This window comes from Salmo salar, chromosome ssa16 (genome assembly GCF_905237065.1).
Source record: "Salmo salar chromosome ssa16, Ssal_v3.1, whole genome shotgun sequence".
NCBI lineage: Eukaryota > Metazoa > Chordata > Actinopteri > Salmoniformes > Salmonidae > Salmo > Salmo salar.
The window spans coordinates 64,880,503-64,904,382 of record NC_059457.1 but is presented as its reverse complement, the minus strand read 5'-3'; positions in this window follow the sequence as shown (position 1 = coordinate 64,904,382).

Below are 23,880 nucleotides of genomic sequence, written 5' to 3'. Positions count from 1 at the left end.
TAAGGGCTGTTCTTGTGCACAACACAATGCGGAGTGCCTGGATACAGCCATTAGCCGTGGTATATTGGCCATATACCACAACCCCCCGAGGTGCCTAATTGTGATAATAAACTGGTTTCCAACGTAATTACATGAGTAAAAAGAAAATTGTTGTTAAACCCGCCAATCAGCATTCAAGGCTCTATAATTTAACACATTTGCTGCTAGAATTGTGTTCATTTGCAGGTAGACATGTGTTCAACATCCACTGAATTACAGTAGCTAGCAAGTTTACTAGATAGCTACAGTAGTTGCCTTAGTAACCCAACAGACTTGGTAGTTTTGTCACACCCTGACCTGTCTTTATGCTTGTCTCCACCCCCTCCAGGTGTCACCCATCTTCCGCATTATCCCCAGTGTATTTATACCTGTGTTCTCTGTTTGTCTGTTGCCAGTTCGTTGTGTTCGTCAAGCCTACCAGCGTTTTTCCCATTGTTCCTGTCTATTTCTAGTTCCTGTTTTCTAGTTTTCCCGGTTTTGACCGTTCTTCCTTTCCTGACACTGAGCCTGCCTGCCGTTCTTTACCTTGTCACGCCACACTGGATTACTGACCTCTGCCTACCCTTGACCTGTTGTTTTGCCTGCCCCCTGTTCTAGTAATACACTTGTGTTACTTCGACACTGTCTACATCTGGGTCTTCCCTAAAATGTGATAAGTTTAACTAACCAAACCATCAGTCCTAGCTTGCTATTATGACAATCGAATAAAAAAATGCCAATAATGTTTTCAATTCAACTTTTACTTTCAAAAGCAGCTCAAACATAGAACATGTAAGAATGAACTAAAGCCATTTTATAATTATTTTTATAATAAAAAACATTTGAAAGAAGAGAGATGCGATTACATATTTACAGACTTATTGAATCCTCAAACATAGAACATGTAACAATGAACTAAAGCAATTTTATAATTATAATTAAAAACTGAATAATTCGAGCCCTGAATGTTGATTGGCTGACAGCTGTGTTATATCAGACCGTATACCACTAGTATGACGAAACATACATTGTTACTGCTCTAATTACATTGGTAACCAGTTTATAATAGCAAAAAGGCACATTGGGGGCTTGTGATATACAGTTGAAGTCGGAAGTTTACATACACCTTAAACTCAATTTTTCACAATTCCTGACATTTGATCCTAGTAAAAATTCCCTGTCTAAGGTCATTTAGGATCACTTCTTTATTTGAAGAATGTGAAATGTCAGAATAATAGTAGAGAGAATGATTTATTTCAGCTTTTATTTCTTTCATCACATTCCCAGTCTGTCAGAAGTTTACATACACTCAATTAGTATTTGGTAGCATTGCCTTTAAATTGCGACCAAGCTTTAACTTTCTGACTGATGTCTTGAGATGTTGCTTCAATAAATCTGCATAATTTTCCTTCCTTCCTCATCTATTTTGTGAAGTGCACCAGTCCCTCCTGCAGCAAAGCACCCCCACAACATGATGCTGCCACCCCCATGCTTTACGGTTGGGATGGTGTTCTTTGGCTTGCAAGCGTCCCCATTTTTCCTCCAAACATAACGATGGTCCTTATGGCCAAACAGAGGACATTTCTCAGAAAAGTACGATATTTGTCCCCATGTGCAGTTGCAAACCGTAGTCTGGCTTTTTTATGGGGGTTTTGGAGCAGTGGCTTCTTCCTTGCTGAGTGGGCTTTCAGGTTATGTCAATATAGGACTCGTTTTACTGTGGATATAGATACTTTTGTACCTGTTTCCTCCAGCATCTTCACAAGGTCCTTTGCTGTTGTTCTGGGAATGATATGCACTTTTTGCACCAAAGTACGTTCATCTCCAGGAGACAGAACGCGTCTCCTTTCTGAGCAGTATGACGGCTGTGTGGTCCCATGGTGTTTATACTTGCTCTACTATTGTTTGTACAGATGAACGTGGTACCTTCAGGCGTTTGGAAATTGCTCCCAACGATGAACCAGACTTGTGAAGGTCTATAATTTTTTTCTGAGATCTTGGCTGATTTCTTTAGATTTTCCCATGATGTCAAGCAAAGAGGCACTGAGTGTGAAGGTAGGCCTTGAAATACATCCACAGGTACACCTCCAATTAACTCAAATGTTGTCAATTAGCCTACCAGAAGCTTCTAAAGCCATGACATCATTTTCTGGAATTTTCCAAGCTGTTTAAAGGCACAGTCAACTTAGTGTATGTAAACTTCTGACCCACTGGAATTGTGATACATTGAATTATAAGTGAAATAATCTGTCTGCAAACAATTGTTGTAAAAATGACTTGTGTCATGCACAAAGTAGATGTCCTAACTGACTTGCCAAAACAATTGTTTGTTAACAAGAAATTTGTGGAGTGGTTGAAAAATAAGTTTTAATGACTACAACCTAAGTGTATGTAAACTTCCGACTTCAACTGTGTGGCCATTATACAGTACCACGGCAAAGGGCTGTGTCCAGCCACTCCGCGTTGCGTCATGGTAAGAACAACCCTTAGCCGTGGTATATTCTGTCACGTCCTGACCAGTATTTAGGTATTATTTGTATTGTAGTTTGGTCAGGACATGGCAGAGGGTATTTGTTTTGGTTGGTTCAGGGTGGTTGGTTGTGTTTAGGGTGTGTGATTTGTTAGTTCTGGGTGTTGGGTATGTTCTAGGTTGTATTTTCTACGTTCTGTCTAGTTTAGTTTTTCTATGTTTAGGTTTGGGTGTGGACTCTCAATTGGAGGCAGGTGTTTCTATTTTCCTCTGATTGAGAGTCCTATATATAGGTATGTGTGTGGGTTTGTTTAGTGTGGGAGATTATATGCTTTGTATAGCGGTGTGCCTTACAAGCCTGTTAGTCGTTGTCATTGTGTTTTTCTTGTGTACGTATTTTGTTTTCGGTTTTGCCTTCTTATCCAGTAATAAAGAAGATGAGTACACATAACCCCGCTGCGTATTGGTCCACTTTCTCCGACGATGATTTCTCTGTATCGTCTGACGACGAAGAGTGTTACATATTCACCTTATACCACACCTCCTCTGGCCTTAATTATGCCATGGAATTATTGTATTGGCTTTAAGGGCATTCTAGAGTGTGCATTATTTAAGTGGTAATGCCCGAGAAGCCAGTGTTTGGAGCATATATTGGCACGGGTGTTGTTAAAACCTGTTGGGGCTAGGGGGCAGTATTTGCACGGCCGGATAAAAAACGTACCCGATTTAAACTGGTTACTACTCTTGCCCAGAAACGAGAATATGCACATAATTAGTAGATTTGGATTGAAAACACTCTAAAGTTTCTAAAACTGTTTGAATGGTGTCTGTGAGTATAACAGAACTCATATGGCAGGCCAAAACCTGAGAAGATTCCATACAGGAAGTGCCCTGTCTGACAATTTGCTGTCCTTCAGTTGCATCTCTATCAAAAATACAGCATCTCTGCTGTAACGTGACATTTTCTAAGGCTTCCATTGGCTCTCAGAAGGCGCCAGAAAGTGTAATGGGGTGTCTGCTGTCTCTGGGCGAAGAACAGCAGGAGAATTTGTGAGTGGTCAGCCTGGGAACAGTGACACTGGAGATGCGCGTTCATGAGAATTCTCCATTTTTTTCTTTCAGCCTTTGAATGAATACAACGTCGCCCGGTTGGAATATTATCGCTATTTTACAAGAAAAATAGCATAAAAATGTATTTTAAACAGCGTTTGACATGCTTCAAAGTACGGTAATGGAATATTTAGAATTTTTTTGTCACGAAATGCGCTCGCGCGTCACCCTTCGGATAGTGCCCTGAACGCACAAACAAAACGGAGGTATTTGGATATAACTATTGATTATTTGGAACCAAAACAACATTTGTTGTTGAAGTAGAAGTCCTGGGAGTGCATTCTGACGAAGAACAGCAAAGGTAATCCAATTTTTCTAATAGTAATTCTGAGTTTGGTGAGGGCCAAACTTGGTGGGTGTCAAAATAGCTAGCTGTGATGGCCGGGCTATGAACTCAGAATATTGCAAAATGTGCTTTCGCCGAAAAGCTATTTTAAAATCGGACACCGCGATTGCATAAAGGTGTTCTGTATCTATAATTCTTAAAATAATTGTTATGTATTTTGTGAACGTTAATCATGAGTAATTTAGTAAATTCACCGGAAGTTTGCGGTGGGTATGCTAGTTCTGAACATTACATGCTAATGTAAAAAGCTGGTTTTTGATATAAATATGAACTTGATTGAACAAAACATGCATGTATTGTATAACATAATGTCCTAGGAGTGTCATCTGATGAAGATCATCAAAGGTTAGTGCTGCATTTAGCTGTGGTTTTGGTTTTTGTGACATATATGCTTGCTTTGAAAATGGCTGTGTGATTATTTTTGGCAGGGTACTCTCCTGACATAATCTAATGGTTTGCTTTCGCTGTAAAGCCTTTTTGAAATCGGACAATGTGGTTAGATTAACGAGAGTCTTGTCTTTAAACTGGTGTAAAATAGTCATATGTTTCAGAAATTGAAGTTATAGCATTTTTTAGGTATTTGTATTTCGCGCCACACGATTCCACTGGCTGTTGCGTCCCACCTAGCCCAGGGAAGTTAAGTCCAAGACGAAGTCGAGTTGGCAAACCGTGCCAATATATCCTCCAAACACCAGCTTCGAGGGCATTATCACTTTTATACAGATTACCAACATATTCAAATAATGATTGACATATTTTCATAAAAACCTTGATTTTGATGAATTTATTCATAATATCTTATCCTTCCACAAGATATAGTCCCGACACAAATCTAGGGATGCTACCCATACCGGCTGGTTGTTCGTTCTATTGGTTCGGTTGCCAGAGATGCGACCCAGTCATTCAGTCTTTTTGTTGTGTGCCCAGTCGTTCGTTCTAAATGTTCCATTGCCATACTGACTGGCAATGTTCTTATCCCTTGCTTGCTAGCTAGCCAACTACGGCTAACTGAGGCTACAGTCACGTCAAAAAGTGCTGCCAGACTAACAGCAAAGTAGCTCCATTTGCATTTGTTTAAGCTGTTTTCTAGTGACATTTATTTGGATACTTTCATAACAAAGAGCTAATGAGGATCAATTTCGCCTGGCATAGAAAATGTGCTCACTCGTCAGGATACTGTTGTTCAGAGGAGCTAGCCAACAACACAGCTAACACAATCCCTTCAAACTGAAGCTGGAAAGACATTTTCAGCTGCACTTCTTATGCCAGCTGATTCATGATTTCGACTGGCTGAGAAACGCTGCCTGCCTGTCTGTCTCGTCCCGACTCCCGACTTGTTCATTACTATGGGACAGCAGGAGATCGAATTTGAATATTGAAACAATGTTGCAAATGTCAGAGAGACAGACAGCAAGGTTTATGCAAATCTCCGCTGTTGAAAACGAAATGTTGGTGTAAAAGAAATGTGAGATAATGTGTAGATGCTTTTAATAGTGGATATCTAGTTTATAAATTGCCTGGCATGGCTGATGAGACAGTGGATTGCACAGTCAGATGGAACAGAGTAAATATGCATTTTAATGTCATAGATTTAGCCGGTGGTAACTTGTGGAATAGACACCGGCCGGAATGCGATTTTAACCAATCAGCATTCAGGATTAGACCCACCCGTATATAATTTCCTATAATGGATGGCGAATCAGCACGGTAGAATTCAATGGTTTTGGTTAATTCTTACATGTTCAATGTTTGAGCTTCTTTTGAAAGTAAAAGTCGAATTGAAAACATTACTGGCATTGTTGAATTTGATTTTCATAATAGCAAGCTAGGACTGATGGTTTGATTAGCAAAACTACAGTAGCAAGTCTGTTTGGTTACTAAGGCCACTAATGTAGCTATCTAGTAAACTTGATAGCTTCTTCAGTGGATGTTCAACACGTCTACCTGCAAATGAACACATTTGTAGTGGCAAATGTGTTAAATTATAGCCATGGTATAAAAGGGACAATCAACTTGGGACTTTTTGAAAATATTGTAGCTCCGTAGAAGGTTAGTTCCACTTCGCTAGCGTGTTGTGGAACACAGCTTTCATGTCATTCATTATTTTCCATAAAACGTATAGCCCCTCGTTGATAATCCCTTACATATTTGTAAATTCCATACTTTTACAGTGAGGGAAAAAAGTATTTGATCCCCTGCTGATTTTGTACATTTGCCCACTGACAAAGAAATGATCAGTCTATAATTTTAATGGTAGGTTTATTTGAACAGTGAGAGAAAGAATAACAACAAAAAAATCCAGAAAAACGCATGTCAAAAATGTTCTAAATTGATTTGCATTTTAATGAGGGAAATAAGTATTTGACCCCCTCTCAATCAGAAAGATTTCTGGCTCCCAGATGTCTTTTATACAGGTAACGTGCTGAGATTAGGAGCGCACTCTTAAAGGGAGTGCTCCTAATCTCAGTTTATTACCTGTATAAAAGACACCTGTCCACAGAAGCAATCAATCAATCAGATTCCAAACTCTCCACCATGGCCAAGACAAAGAGCTCTCCAAGGATGTCAGGGACAAGATTGTAGAGCTACACAAGGCTGGAATGGGCTATAGGACCATCGCCAAGCAGCTTGGTGAGAAGGTGACAACAGTTGGTGCGATTATTCGCAAATGAAAGAAACACAAAAGAACTGTCAATCTCTCTCGGCCTGGGGCTCCATGCAAGATCTCACCTCGTGGAGTTGCAATGATCATAAGAACGGTGAGGAATCAGCCCAGAACTACACGGGAGGATCTTGTCAATGATCTCAAGGCAGCTGGGAACATAGTCACTGTTACGTTCCCCAGTTTCTGTGTTGTGGTTTGTGTATTTCCATGTATGTATTTCAGCAAATGGCTTCCTGAAATTCCCCCAAGCAGCTGATTGCTAATTGGAGAGCTGACCCCGCCCCCTCGTCAGGACACAGCTGTCTCCAATTACCAACTCCTTCTGAAGCTATATAAGCCAGTGTTCTGTTGCTCAGAAAGGGAGAGATGATTGCTGAGAGAGGAGGCTGATGGCTGAGGGTTATGGCATGTTGGTTGTTGCTAAGAGATTTGGTATGTACTGTGTTAGTTGTTGCTGAGGGAGCTGATTGGTTATGTCTGTGTGTCAATAGGACGCCGTGTTTTGATTATTGAAATTGTTTGTGTTATTCTGTTTCATTTGTTCCCAGGGGGAAGGGGAAGGCACCTAGGAGTGCTTAGGCAAGAGGCCTGCGGGCATACATTACCCGTAGTAGTTTACTGTCTATGCACACTAGGAAAGACCTGGGCGGCCCATCCCCTATATTTTGGTTAGTGCACCAGGTGGTGCTAGTAAGGTAAGTAGTGGGTAGGCAGGTAAGGTAGGAGAGGGGGCTTTGATATTTACTTTCTTTGTTTTGGTTCCGTCCAGCCCCTTTCCCCAAAATTACCGTGCGATGGAATAAATTCCTTGTAAACGGTAATTCTCTGCCTTTTGTCATCCTTACTCACACCTACAGTCCATACCTCTTTCACACCACAGAGTTGAGTTGTAGCAGGGTGTTGCGTTCCCTCTTACTAGAGGTGTGCGTAACAGTCACCAAGAAAGCAATTGGTAACATATTACGCTGTGAAGGACTGAAATCCTGCAGCGCCCGCAAGGTCCCCCTGCTCAAGAAAGCACATATACATGCCCGTCTGAAGTTTGCCATTGAACATCTGAATGATTCAGAGGACAACTGGGTGAAAGTGTTGTGGTCAGATGAGACCAAAATGGAGCTCTTTGGCATCAACTCAACTTGCCGTGTTTGGAGGAGGAGGAATGCTGCCTTTGACCCCAAGAACACCATCCCCACTGTCAAACATGGAGGTGGAAACATTATGCTTTGGGGGTGTTTTTCTGCTAAGGGGACAGGACAACTTCACCGAATCAAAGGGACAATGGACGGGGCCATGTACTGTCAAATCTTGGGTGAGAACCTCCTTCCCTCAGCCAGGGCATTGAAATGGGTTGTGGATGGGTATTCCAGCTTGACAATGACCCAAAACACACGGCCAAGGCAACAAAGTAGTGGCTCAAGAAGAAGCACATTAAGGTCCTGGAGTGGCCTAGCCAGTCTCCAGGCTTTAATCCCATAGAAAATCTGTGGAGGGAGCTGAAGGTTCGAGTTGCCAAACGTCAGCCTCGAAACCTTAATGACTTGGAGAAGATCTGCAAAGAGGAGTGGGACAAAATCCCTCCTGAGATGTGTGCAAACCTGGTGGCCAACTACAAGAAACGTCTGACCTCTGATTGCCAACATGGGTTTTGCCACCAAGTACTAAATCATGTTTTGCAGAGCGGTCAAATACTTATTTCCCTCATTAAAATGCAAATCATTTTATAACATTTTTGACATGTTTTCTGGATTTTTTTTGTTATTCTGTCTCACTGTTCAAATAAACCAACCATTACAATTATAGACTGATAATTTCTTTGTCAGTGGGCAAACGTACAAAATCAGCAGGGGATGAAATACTTTTTTCCCTCACTGTACTTTAGATTTTGCGTGTATTGTTTTTTATTGTCAGATATTACTTCACTGTTGGAGCTACAGTAAGAACATAAGCATTTTGCTACAGCTGCAATAACATGTGCTTAATGTGTGTATGCAACCAATAACATTTGATTCGAAATAAAATATCTATAAAAATTTTTATAAATAAGATGTTCACACAGTATTGCAAGGTGATTCTCTTCAGCTAGAATGCATTTTTACCTACATGCAAGCTTGTATTAGTGAAAAATAAATCCAATACATTCTATGTTGAGAAGAAAACACCTCATTATCAGAGGTCTGCGTTCTGCGGTCATTTATTTTTATTAAACTGGCAACTTTTTGTTAGCAGTTGTTGCTACAGATCAAATCAGCAACCATATGATTCATATCTCTTCTCTTTTCTTCTCTTCTCTTTTGTTAGTAAGATTCTGAAATGCTTCATCCTTTTCAGTTTTTCATCAACAACACATTTATTTGAATAATTTGTGATATTTTTAAACGTATTGCATTTCCTGACGTAGCAAAATCTTGAAAATATATTGATATTTTTAAAGACCGATTTAGGTATGATAATTATATGTTTTTTTAATCAGAATACTCTATTTGTTGGACTGTAAAAGCCACAGTTCACAAGCACTTTACCCAGTTTGATGAAGTCACAGTGCTGCCACCCAGTGTAATTCTTCATAACAGCACTTTTACTAACCTCCCCATCCTACCCTGTCAACTCAGCCAGGATAATGAACCCCTTCACAAATGTATATAACTATTTATCCACTGTATCTTATGTTTAAGTAAAAAACATAAGTCATGAAAAAGTTGTCAGTTGGCACTTCCACCTACTGTAGCCTACTAATTCCTAATCTCTCAGTGTAGACATTAGCCTCAGAACCTAGACAGTTTATTTTCCTGCCTATGAGCTCTAATGAGCTCGCCCCCCAGGGAACCACTGGAGGGGAATGTTATTACTGTCTCAGAAATGTGCAGCACCTTCTTTCTAAGTGGCATAAAAAGCAGGAAAACTACTGTCAAACAATTAAACTGAAGTGAATTCCCAAGATTGGAAAAAACAACTGGTGGCGATGGAAATGTGGGACAGATAGGTTTACTTTAGGATGTGAGAAAGAGGAGGGGTGGAGGGGGTGGGGAATGGATGATCTGGCTTCTCACTGACTGCAAGTTATGTGAATGTTATCTGCTGCGGTAATAAGAACAAAAAAGACCTGGGACCTTTTCCATGATGAATGCATGGGAACCGAAAGGACGACTTTGAATGATAAGGGGGAAGGAGGGAAGGAGAGGGATGAAAACGTGTATGAATTACTCTTACTCTTCTTTCCTATGTGGGAAAAGAATAGCTCAGCTGCCTGGACAAAGGATGCAATAAGTCTGTAAATATGTCATCTCATCTCCTTTCAAATGTTTTTCCCTGAGCCCTTTTCCTACCGATTGTTACAGTAAATGCCAGTGCTTCCTTAATAGTCATGTTTTAAGAAAGTTGAATAATGAACGCCTCTTCTGAGCTGACCTTTGTGCAATGTTTGCAGTTCTGGTGTTGAAGATGATTTTGACATATTTATGAACTCTCAGGAGGATTATCACAAAAACTATCTTACTTCAAAGGGCTGTTGTAAAATATAAAAATGTATCAGATATTTTAGAGTTAACAAGTATCAGTCTTTCATAAAGATATTGTATGTCAGATAGTAGTCACATGGTTGTACTTTTTGCCCCTAGAACATGTTTAACTTAACATGATACCTGCCCCCCCAAAAAGTCAGTTAAGGTTTCCATTTCACTTCCCCTTTTTTTCCGAATAGCACAGCAGCCCCATCCATTGTTCCTTAGTTCCCGTCAGTCAGGACAGCATCCTCACCAGTCCGGATGGCTTTGTCATCATCAAACTACAGCGCCGAGGCAGGTCGGGACCCTGAAAGCGTTGCACTTCATTGTCAGCTCTCACCTTTGTGTGTGTCTGTCTTTATGTCTTTAGGTTTTGTCATGTAACAACGTGCCAAACATGCCCTTCATGAGCCTGTCTGGGAAATGATGTTCATCAAATGAGGTTCCCACAGGAAGTCAGGAGGTAGGGGGGAAAGAGCAGGAAGCAGCATATCAAACAGGCCCCTGGAAGGATTGTGATACAACTAGAGGAAATAATAAAAAGGATGTCTAGTCATTTTGACGTTTCACATGAATAGGCAGATCCAGGTGCATTTGCACACAGTCAGGTATATTTAAATTTGTGAAATTACTGAGTTTGGCTTTCAAGGTAGAATCACACATACTGTATCCCAAGACATGAAGCAAACAAACAAAAAGTAAAGTTAACCGTACCACTGTAATAAGTGTCTACACTTGGTGCAACATATCTTCCAATCTCTACTGGGGTCCTATGTCATACCCATCAACTCAGATCTGCTGAAGAACCCCTCATTAATTTACAATAGGCAACCACACAGAAGGGTAGCAGAGTTTGAACTAAAATATCATAAATCGTGGTCTTTTTTCCCTAAAGGTCCCATGTAGACTGCTTCTGTGTTAGTTACTGTACAGTACAGGCCTCTTATTGATGGTTTGTTGGGACTCTCTCTCTCTCTCTCTCTCGCGCTCTCTCCTCTCTGTCCTCTCTCTCCCTCTCTCTCTAGCACTCTCTCTCTCTCTTTCAGAGCCGTGCATCCATGATGGCCTAACCACCACACCAGAGGCCTTTTGTGTTTCTGCACACTTTACAAAATAGCTATAAGCCTGTCATGGACCACATCAAGGTTCACTGGTCCGTCAACATTTACGGCGAGATAAAGACAGAGAGGGGAAAATTCCAGACTCTGGGGAGATTTCCTTAAAAAGAAGTAAGCGAGCAAGGAGTGTTTGCGAAAGAGTTCTTATGTGTGTTTTCTGCGGTGACAAGTCGAAGTTGAACAGAAAATACTTAGAGCATGCAAAGGGAAAACAGTGTGGAGTAGATTAGACCCTCGTGACATGATGAATCGGAGCCTTGACAAACACAATTGGATACTGCATCCCCTGGGTTCAAATAGAGCAGTGTTTTGCGCTTTTTTTCCTTAGTTGGGGAGCAATATCACAAGCTCAGTAGGCTCAGATGTGTTGAAACAACACACGCTTTGGAGATTCAGTTGAAGAACTGGGATTTCTATCTGTTCTTCCATCTCCCATCACTGACAACACCCGAACTAATAAACAACATGGGATTCAGTAACATGCAATTGCTTTCTTTGAAATCGTACTTTATGGGTGTAAGAAGAATACTGCAGGGTGGAATTATTATAGTCAAAAGACCCTAATGATCATCCACCTACACTACTCCTACTATGTGCTGTGAAATATGCTAATTTTGTCACAGATTACAAAGGGTGCTTCATTACGATGTGTTCCACTTCTGTGAAGTTTTGTCATGACTTTGACCTCCATAATTTCAACAGGGAAATTGTTCCTTATTTGTCTATAGTTACCTTTGAGCTGTACATTTTTGCTAAGTGTTACATTAGAAATAATATATTAATGAAGGATACCTATATTTATCATTGGAATCCATATAGAAACAGTCACACGTCATTAATAAGCATAAGTGGATTCATATAATAATTGTTCTAGCTGCGTAATCTATTTTAGTTGGCAAGTGAAGTACAGATCATATGATCTAAGCCGTCTTCCCATCATATTCTGGTTTCCACATATGTGTCACCTGTCCTAGCAATTATAGCTGTCCTCTGACCAGAACATGTGACTTGACTGGGGAAGACGAAAAGGCATCTATCACTGTAGTGTCCGATGCCGTTGTGTCATGGTCACTCTCGGGGTAATGGAAGTGACATGAGTGGAGACCGGTCGGTCCGTGTCTCTCAGGGAGAGATCATACAGCGGATACAGTATATTACAAAGAAGGATCAGTGAGTGTGTTCTGCTTGTACTCAGTTCACTTAGAATAGTGCGTTTGAATATGTTTGAATATATTTAAGTACCTTGAATAACTAATGTGTAATTTCAATTTGGAGCTTTTTGAGTATGGTATTTCTTTATCCACATTTTTAAAAATGTGTTGAATATTTAAGTTACATTTTCACATGTATTTATTGTACATAAATGTGTTTTTGTTTTTTAAAGCCAAAACGTTCAAATAACATGAGATATATAATTGTTTAAGTGTGAAAGGGTTGCTTTTATAACATTGTGCCCAGTTTTCTGATGTCGGTTACTGTACCCAAGCAGGGATAAAATGATTTACTGTGGAGAGAATGTGAACACTGTGTGAACAGCATATACAGTATAACCTATGAGGAATAGTTATGGAATGTGATGGAATACCTGGGTTGGGTTTCAGATGCAGCAGGTGTTTTCATTTTTTCACCATGTAGGGGTTTGACCACCTGTTCTCTCCCTGCTAGTTATTCCAGTGGGTGGACTCATAGCTTCCCCCAGTCCAGGAAACAAGGGCAAATCTGCTTGAGGACGAGGAAAATACGCTGTGTGTGTGTGTGGCATTTCTGCATGTGCTTGCATGCATGTGTGTGTGTCTCTCTGTGCTCTCCCTCTCTGTGTGCACTGTGGACATGGTTTTCCATGTTTTTGTCAGCCATACACTTGTCAATGTATTTGTTCAGGCAACTCAACTGCGCATCCCAGTGAGCGCTGTGCAACACTGACTTTTTCCCTTTTAAAAAGGATGCGGTGCTTGCTTGAATGGTTGCTATGTCCAAGCCCAGTGCCTTAATCCTGCCCTGCTCTTCCTCTAAGCAGGGTGTTAACTTAATCCCCCTCATTTAGGCAGCTGCACTGCCGGGGAACTGAGAGAAAAAAAAGTTATAATTCTGTGACTGACACTTTCAGCTGTTGTGACATCCCCTCTGATTCTGCTTTACATCGTCTTAAGATACAACTCGACCTCCGTTTACTACCCTGACCTCCTTGGGGACATTTAAATCAAGGAGGAAAGTAGGTATTTACACATAAAGTGCTGTACATATATACTTTAGGTACTACTGCTCATACGCATACACTATTCTTACAATCTAATGTATATGTAAACTCAGCAAAAAAAGAAACGTCCTCTCACTGTCAACTGTGTTTATTTTCAGCAAACTTAACATGTGTAAATATTTGTATGAACATACCAAAATTCAACAACTGAGACATAAACTGAGCAAGTTCCACAGACATGTGACTAACAGAAATGGAATAATGTGTCCCTGAACATAGGGGGGGTCAAAATCAAAAGTAACAGTCAGTATCTTGTGTGGCCACCAGCTGCATTAAGTACTGCAGTGCATCTCTTTCTCACAGACTGCACCAGATTTGCCAGTTCTTGCTGTGAGATGTTACCCCACTCTTCCACCAATGCACCTGCAAGTTCCTGGACATTTCTGGGGGGAATGGCCCTAGCCCTCACCCTCCGATCCAACAGGTCCCAGATGTGCTCAATGGGATTGAGATCTGGGCTCTTCGCTGGCCATGGCAGAACACTGACATTCCTGTCTTGCAGGAAATCACGCACAGAACGAGCAGTATGGATGGTGGCATTGTCATGCTGGAGGGTCATGTCAGGATGAGCCTGCAGGAAGGGTACCTCATGAGAGGAGGATGTCTTCCCTGTAACGCACAGCATTGAGATTTTATCATATGTTACTTTACATGTTGTCTGTCACCTGTTATCACATTAACTTCACATAACATCACGTGATCATGTGTTTTTGGAACACTTCACATATGTTCACATGTGAAATACATGTGGTTTTTCCATAAGGGCTTATCCGTGAAATTCTCAAACATAACAAATGTTTCGAGGACATCACACATCACAGCCAGTCCAGTGGTGGTAACCTAGCCTACTGTATCATCCCACCCAATCTGCCTTCTCTAGCTTATAAACATTGGTAATAGGTCTCAATTAGACCAAGAGGAAAGATAACATAATATGGCTGACACAGGCCTCTGGAATGTTGTCAAGAAGAGGGTCAAAATCGGAAGAAAAATAAAGGTAAATTACTCCCAGTGTGCCTCTTCACTGTCACCCTGCTTGTTACCTTGAGCACTAAAAGGTATTTATCTGATTCACCCTCTGGGTTCTCTCTCTGAGCCGTTTAACTAGGACCCTGTAGCTAGCTTCTACAGGCCCTAATTGCAGAGCGACTCTCTGGAGCTCACTTGGCAGAGTGCAGGTGCGGCATCCAAGAAAAATAATTGAACAAACAATTATAATGTGGATTCCCACACCATCCTGTACGCTACAGTCTCTGGCTCTCTAGTTGGAGACAGGATGGCTGGAGGCCTTTGCGGGTTGTCAGAGGGCTGCGTATTGACTATTTAGCTTCGCCAATACAAAGTATACCACGTCTTCCTACGCCTTCGCTGTAGGAGTGAGGGAAGCGTTGAAATTACAAAGATCTATGGCCGAGCGGTGTATACTCTGGCAGCCAGCGTACACAGAATACCATCTACACCCTGGGAAAGAATGAGTGTCCCTGCAACTATGTGAGACATTTATCCCTCTCCCTTTTTTCTGCATTTGAAAAAACAATGAGAAGTTCCTGTCTAGTGCACCTAAAATGTAGCAATCAGTGTCCCCGCGATGTTGACACGGCAAACTCAGGAGAGGAAGAAGGGAAGGAGGACCACCTTAAACTCACAGCGGGTGTCAACTTGCCAACTTTTACTCCTCAGGCCATTTGACAACATCAACATCGACTGGACCTCAGTGCCTGCCACGTCTGTGGAAAGATCCCTGTACCCAAACAGACGGAAGAAACCGAATCGGCCTGTCAGAAAATCTGTCCATCCTCAGGTCATTGTTATTTATGTACTCAGAGCCAGAACTGCCCCATTGTTCAACTGGCTCAGATGAAATAAGAGAGGAAAAAACTGTAATGTTCTATGGAACAAGTCAATCGTTTGTCCCCACTTTAATCATTCAGTGTCTACAAAGCTCTGTGGTTGGTATGTGAGTAATACGGGAAGCTGATTGTTAAATTAATTATTTGGATAAGTGTCATGTATTATGTCATGAGGAAGAGTGCAAATCAAATCAAATGTTATTCGTCACATGGTTCGTAAACAACAGGTGTAAACTATCAGTGAAATGCTTACTTACTTACTTCATAACAATTTAGAGAGAAAGAAAATTGTGAAATAATAGAAAAGTACCGTGGGATTTGTTTAGGCAATCTTGTGATCCAATGAAAACTGCCAGTTTTGCCTGTTTCAATTTGTACATTTCCTATAGTGCAGTATCGAGCCAACATAAGACATGAATAGACTTCAAATACTATGGGTATTGATAATAAAATAGAAAGATACATATCGCCAGACATACAATACAGTAAACAGTACTGAAATACAACAGAGTGGGGGAAGAGCATTACTCTAATAGTTTCTCAACCAGGGGAGGTTGCTGAGGGACGGCTCATAATAATGGCTGGAATGGAGCGAATGGAAGGGCATGGAACCATCTGTTTGATGGATTTGATACCATTCCACCGATTCCCCTCCAGCCATTACCACGAGCCCGTCCTCCGCAATTAAGGTGCTACCAACCTCCTGTGTTCTCAACCCTCTGTACCAAATCTTTCACACAGTTAATTTGATTTTTACACCGTCCATCTCCAAGGACTTGTTCTCTTCCCAAAGTTGTTGTTGGTTATCCCCCCCCCTCTTTCTCCTTCTTCTCTCTTTTCTTCCTGAACATGTAGACATTGGCATCGTTTCTGTAAAAACAGATGGAAGCTGAAATTAACACATCTTGTCTTCTTGTTATTTCTCCAGTCTTTTTATTTTCAATGCTGCCTGTGAGTGTGAGAGGCGGGAAGGCCACGGAAGGTGTGTGTGTGTGTGTGTGTGTGTGTGTGTGTGTGTGTGTGTGTGTGTGTGTGTGTGTGTGTGTGTGTGTGTGTGTGTGTGGCCAGCAGCACCTGTCAGGAGTGGTAGTAGCAGTAATATTATGTGCCTAATTAGCTAGCACACAAGGAATTTGGTCACACGAACAAACTTACGAACGAAGGAACGCGGAGGATCTGTGGGAAAGGAAAGAGTGTAATTAGACATTGTTGGCATCTACTGTACACTCACTGACAACGCCATATCTTGTTTCTGAGAGAGAGAGAGAGAGCGAGAGAAAGAGAGAATAGTCCCTCTCTTATACACTGTGTGGGACCTGTCAGATTTTCTCCCAGAAAAAAGGGGGGCATGTTTTGACTGCATCATGTATGTTTATTTTTTTAAAGATTTATACGGTGCATACTGTATATTGTATAGTGTACATTTGCAAGATTTACAGACTCCCAACTCCCTGAAACACAAACACACACATAATCCCACTCCCCCCCTCCCCACACACACACACACACCACTGGGACAGCCCTGGCCCTGTGTTTTCACCCAGCCGTCGATATCCTTCCCTGCACAACATGGGAAGCCATTAAAGAGGAGCATCGGGATAAGTGCAGAGACTACAGGCTACAGCCTAGAGCCCAAGGTTTTCCGTCCCACCGCAGTCCACCGAGCAGCCTCCCCAACGCACTCCGAACGAGGCTGCCAGTCTGCCACACGCTTCACGGCTCAGCAGGGCGCCTTGCATAGGTTTGACTTAAAACCCCTGTTTAAAATGCCACTTTTCTCGTGTGGATCTGACCTTATCATTGCATTTCAGCACAACACAGACAAATTCTGAGATAGGCTTTGTTCTAAAAAGATGGCGAAAAAGATGCTGGGGTAAAATGGTGGGGTGTGGGCTCCGAAATTCAGACTGCTGTAAATAGGGTGTTATACCTTTAACTGTCTCAGGGACTTAACATGTGCTAGTCTTGACTCTTCAGTGGAATTTGTTTAGGCATTGATTGCTCATTAAAATCATATCAAAAGTGTTGATATACGGAGAGTATTCAGAGAAGAAGACATGAAATGAAAATCATTTCAAAACGATTATGTCAAGGTTTACATCATTCCTATGTAACTCCTACTGATAATGTCCACTGTGTCTTTGTCATGGGAAAACAAATAAAATGTATTAATCAAACCGGCTGCCACATCTTCACAGTTTGGTAGGGAGCAGGGGGAGTTGAAAAGAGTTGGACTTCTAAGACTGTCAAAGGGACGAAAATTGCATCAGAAATATACATGACCTTACTGTAGACTATCCCGAATCAAAAAGATAATGATAGCACTTTTGCACACAACACTAAAAGGGAACAAACGTGTCTTTTCATATTTTCCATGAATACAAAATTCCTGCCCCCCCCAAAAAAACATGAAAAACATCAAATGAATAAAACAAAAGAAGGGAAAATGATAAAGGGCCACTGTCATGCACTGTCTTTGTAACGCGTAAGTAGGAAATATGTGTGATGTCAAAAGCCTTTCCATTTTATCTGCCCGAGTACAGCAGCGATTGTAGTGTTTCCACCAAGCCCCCACTTCAATAATTGAAGAGAGTTTGGACATCACCTGCTGAGCGCCCAAATCACTACTCTACTTTGAACAAACTGCTGTGACATTACAGCATTAGGCATGGCAACGCCGGCATCTTAGAAATATAGATAGAGAAACAAGAGAAAGGAGATGGATCCATCTGAGCTGAGGAGAGAGAAAGAGGAGCGCCTCAGGCTGGAAAGTAATGAGCAGATTTCCATGGAGGGTTTAAGAGACCCACTTGTTAAAAAATTGTTTCTTGTCTTAATAAATCCTAAAAGTGTCATTTACTTCCAAAAGAGAAACAACAAAGGCACTCAATGACATTCCTGTCTGTGAAAAAAAGGAAACACTTGTAAGGGTTGATATGCCTCGTGCTTTTCAGACGGCAGAGGGCTTGTCGGTTTCTTCTTTTCTCAGGTGGCCACGGAGCCCCTCAGATCTCCACCGATCGCTGATTCACACAGTCACAACGTCATTGAAAGTCTTCCGACGGTTTACTGAAATTAGAGAGCCTTCCAAATCAATTAGTACATCAATGGAGCTGAGGTTTCCTGTGTTGAATACATATAGTATGTACTGTATAAAAGGACACTCATTTTGTGTAATAAACAGTGGTTTTTCAGAGTTGGAAACCTTGTCAGTTTGATACTAGAACATACAAACTACTGTTTTCAGCTATACCCACGGTATTAGACAGGAAATGCAGTACATTCTATATTAAAAAGGTCTCTTTTTTCAAAGTTATTTTTTTATTTTATTCAGAGAGCATTAACACATCGGCTAAGGTTCAAGACGTCTGAACATACACATTGTGCAAGTATAATTATATATTCCAAGTAATTCCTTGTCTTCTGCAGAAGAAGGTACATTAACACAAAAAATCCTGCTAGGTCTCCTGTTAAGTTGAATTTTATTTGACTGTTTATCTCAACTAGTGCCTAAGGGTTCTACAGCTCTGCCATCTCTTTAGTTCCCCCATTAGGACATTTGTGAAGTGAAAATTAAGACTTGTTTTGCCTGCTGCCAGAATGTTTGCAATATCCAAAACGGCGTTAAATACAAGAGAAAGAAAGCATTGTAATTGAGAAACAGCCCAAACACCAAAGATGGTTTGAAATATAATAAAGCTCTTTGAAATAAACCACATTCTCTAATGTACTGCCATATCGAGACAGCAGACCACACTTTGCTGTACTCACACAATACTGATCTATGGCAGTTTTCCTCTAAGTTGTCTATGTTGTTAGATAGAATCATAATTTATTCAATTTTGATGCAAAGTTATTTAAGCATCATCGTGGATGTGGTGGTTCTAGTTTGTGTGCTATTTCTCTGCTTGCCAGATCCCCAGGCCGTGCTGTCTGTGTTTGTCTTTCCATACAGGGATTGTTGTTGCTCTTAGAGGAGAAGAGACAGGGGGGGGGGGTAGAGACTAGCCAGGGAACCCTAGAGCCAGGACCCTTCCTGAACTGAACCCCGGGTCAGTCTACACCTTAGGTAAAGCAGTTCCACTCCTTTCTCCTCCAGGGTGAAGGCTGACTGGTGGAGCAGGAGGAGGCAGGAGGAGGAAGGAGGGGAGGCAGGAGAGGAGTCAGGATGAGAGGCTGGAGAGGAGGCAGGAGGGGAGGCAGGGGCGGCTACCCGCGTGTCTTGAGTAATCAACATTTAGAGAAGAGCTGGAGGCAGGACTTGTATTCCCCGCTGAGTGACAGGCAGCGCTCAGAGCGAAGATAAAGCTCTACTCTCCATCCTAGCATTCCAAGGGTCAGTATAGCCTGCCTGGGATTACAATTTTGCAAATGAAATAACTCATAACTCAGAGAGCCCAAAAATTTGAAGTAATTTTATATCCTCTTTACATAACAATTGTAATTGTTTCTTGTTTATGTGTCTTGCTCCTCTCAATCTCAGTAGAAACAATACTATTTGTTCAGTCAAGATATTGTTACGTGAGGTTTGCTTTACTGAATATTTCTCATATATATTAAATGGATGTTCCATTGGAAATGCAACAAGCTTTAGAAAATAGGGTGATGGAACACACAACAGTGTAACATCCAATAATGATCCACCTGACTAATTAACTGGTTTTGTGACCATAGCAAATAACTACAGGCAACCTGTGAGCCCCTCAAACGGCTGTTCCACAGGAACTAGAGACCTTTTCATTGTTCACAGAGGAAATAATCAATCATTTCCATAATTCTGAGCATATAAACAGAATGAACCAGCAGAGGAAACAAAGCCGTGGCCTGGGCAGCGCCAGCTACAGCCTCGATCAGCACCACAGGCTCAGCCTCTGAGGCTGCTGCCTGCCCCTGAGAAATACAACACCACCCAGCCATCTAAAAACAGCCTCTGCAGCTGGTGGCACAAATGCATCTTTCAGGCAGCATTCAGAGGCCTCAGTCTGCCCAGTTTACCGTGCTAAATGTATGGAATCAGCCACTTGCTAAAAACTACAATTACAGGTGATATACAGATTGAAATCACAGGGCTGTTTTTTTGTTGAAGAAAATTGTCCTAATGACCGGTTTGGCGGTTCAGTGATGGGAGGGGATAGGGAGGGAAGAGAGAGGGAGGGTTGCGTCTCTCTTTTTTTCCTTCCCCATGATGGGAATAGCTGAAACAGCTGCACCTGCTGATGCGCCGTGCTCTGCAACACTTAATGATATCGGATGATATCATTAGGCAAAGTGTTCACAAACAGATGTTGAGCCGCTGCCTAAATAGTGTCAGCTGAGCCCGCGCATCCCGGAACAGTATTATTTATATAGAACATTTAAGTTTGTTATGTTAATAACCCTGCTATTAGCACACTGGTGTTGTGGTAGGAATATAAATGCCACCAATAAGGCCATGCCAGGAATCACAGAATGCCGAATTAAATACGTCTTAGGAGCTCTCGGGGTGGCGGATGACTAGAGTGAATAGCATGTAGGGCTATGTTTAGGTCTATTGTTTGCCTTTTCTCCCCAACACCATACACCTTATTTGAGAAAACATCTGAGGAAGCAAAGGAAGGTTTGCATGTGTGTTACTCTGGCGGTGTGCTCTGGAAGTAGTTTCACTAGCTCAGACACCTTGTACCTTGCCGGCTTCAAGAAGAGAAGTTGATGTGTTTGACCTGTGAGAGTCTGCAACGTGGTCTTCCTCTGTCCCCTATACATACAACATCTTTAAGGTCCCTCAGTCAAGTATTGAAATTCAACTGCAAAGACCAGGGAGCATTCGTCCTTCTGAACTGAGCTGCTGGAGAGTAATGAAACTGCTCAGGGATGTTACCATGAGGACATTGGTGATTTTAAAACAGCTACAGAGTTAAATGTCTGTGATGGTAGAAAACGGAGGATGGATCAACAACATTGTAGTGACTCCACAATAATGACCTAAATGACAGAATGAAAAGAAGAATACAAATATATACAATATTTTCTTTCTACAAAACATATATCTTGTACGCAAAAGGCACTAAAGTAATACTGCAAAAGAACAGCAAAGGAATACACTTTTTGGCCAAAATGTAAAGCCTTATGTTTGGGGCAAATCCAACCCAACACATCACTGATTAAGTGCCTCCTTATTTTTAAGTATGGTGGTAATTGCATCATGGTATGGGTATGCTTGACATCGTCAAATAATGTGGAGGCAAATTTTGAGAATTTTGAAAAGAATAATGGGCCAATATAGCACAATCCAGGTGTGCAAGGTTTTAGAGACTTACCCAAGAAGACTCACAGTTGCCTGTAATCGATGGCAATGGTTTTTCAACCATGCATTGAATCAGGGAGCTGAATACTTTTGCAACAACTATATTTGAGTTATTTCATTTCTATTCATCTTTAAAAAAAAATGCTTGTGTTATTACAGAGTATTTTGTGTAGATTGTTGACAAAATATACAATTAAATACATTCCAGTCCCACTTTGTAGCAAAATAAAATGTGAAAAAATCCAAGGGGTCTGAATACTTTCAAGGCACTGTGTGATGTGGTGACGTGAGTAAATTGATGCTGGCTTCTTTCTGGACCTGCACCTACAAAAATCTACACAATGCATTGATAGTGAAAGAGAACAAATCCTAAAAAGCTTTTTAACATTAAACTACATTACTCTAGAGATTTGTGTTGCCTTTCCCATTGCTGACAACTGGAATGTATAAGCCTACATTCATGAGCATGAATCCTAATAGGATTCAATGAAATAATAAAACCCCACATCCTTATTGGAATGAACATGAGTGGGAGAGCAACATCTCCGGCAAGCAGGGGCCGGGGTAAATATAGATAAAGCCCGATTGCCTGCATGTTAAAATACTCCTAATACACGTGTTAACAGATTTATGTAAAGGTTAGGAGCCATGCACTATTCTCCTCATGCAGTTGCCATTCTATCCCCCTGAAAGGCACACAACACAGGCGCCCATTTCCACGCTAGCTATTATGCTCATTTGTCCTGTCAGGCCTGACAGCCTGTTTGACTCTTCCCCAGATACGGCCATTAGGTACCGCTCTGTCATCTGACAGGAGGCATTCTGCCGCTCCTAAAAACCTCTAATTATTTCCTTCGCCAGAGACAAGCGGGTGCTGAGAAGGTAATTTTTAACCTTTCACGTGCACCTGGGGAACGCTCCTCCTGGGAGCCAAGGTGCCTGTGTGGCATTCAGTCATCAAAACATGACCTTTAATGGCCGCGCGGAGAGCAGTTGGCACCGGGTGCCATGCGCGGGGTAATGCTAATGTTGATAGCTAATTTATGCGTCAGACGCCCTGACTCTTGCCGCCTGAGCCGGAGCCGGAGCCCGCCTGATGCATCTGTGGTCGGTAAGTTTAGGTGGTGGTCGTGGTGTTGCCTTGTTGTATGGCGGTTAGATTTAACAATGTGGGGAAAGGGGGATAGGGTTAGGGGAGTAAGGGGGGGGATCTAGGGATCTGCCCCAGAGCAGCAATCTAGAGGTTAAAGGCATTTTGGGGGGGGGGGTGATTTTTACTGGCACGAGCCCGGGAGCCGGTGGTGGGGGAATTGAGGGGGCTAATTATGTAGCAGGGAATACATTTGGCGTGACCACTGAGCCTTTTTAGAATTTGTGGAGCACACATCTGACTAACGTGCCTGACCTTTACTTGTTCAGCCCAAATTGCAGGAGCCTAGAGAGGATGCAAGATGGATGCAGATTCCATGACCTAATTGCCCTTTATTCTTAGCAGGGTGGATAGGATGGGATAGAGGAAATACCTTGTTGAATGTACCATTTTGTTCTTATGTCAAAATATTTATGACAAACGATTGTCCTCCTCCCTCGAATACATCCCATATTTTTCTTATTGGCTATAACACCTGACAATCTCTCTCTATACTTTCATAGATCCAACCGTCCTCTATAAGTTGACTAGATACAATGTCCCTACACTGTGTACACTTCATAGATACCGGACTCTAGGAAAGGCCTGTGTAATACGTCTGCTCTCCCCATTCCCAGCTAAAGCACATCTCCATTCTACTGCATCTTGTGCCATATTTCACGTCATGGCCATTAGGCTCTTCAAAGAGCTCCCTGCCTGTCGCTCATATCGCTAGGTTGGTTTCCTTGACAGCAACAATGCCCAGCGTATGTTATTACATGCAACCTCTATAACATATGCGACTTTGCCAGCTGGTGCGCACATGCAGACAGGAGAGGAGGCCAAAGAGGAGAGGACAAAGGTAGCAGACTACAGTAACATGCACTGTATGTAGAAATATAAGAAAATAGGAAACATATTAAAAATAGCTTGTATATAATCAAATCAAATCAAATTGTATTTGTCACATGCGCCGAATACAACAGGTGTAGACCTTACCGTGAAATATTTACTTACAAGCCCTTAACCAACAATGTAGTTTTAAGAAAATAGAGTTAAGAAAATATTTACTAAACAAACTAAAAATCTATTTTAAAAAGTAACACAATAAAATAACAATTATGAGGCTATATA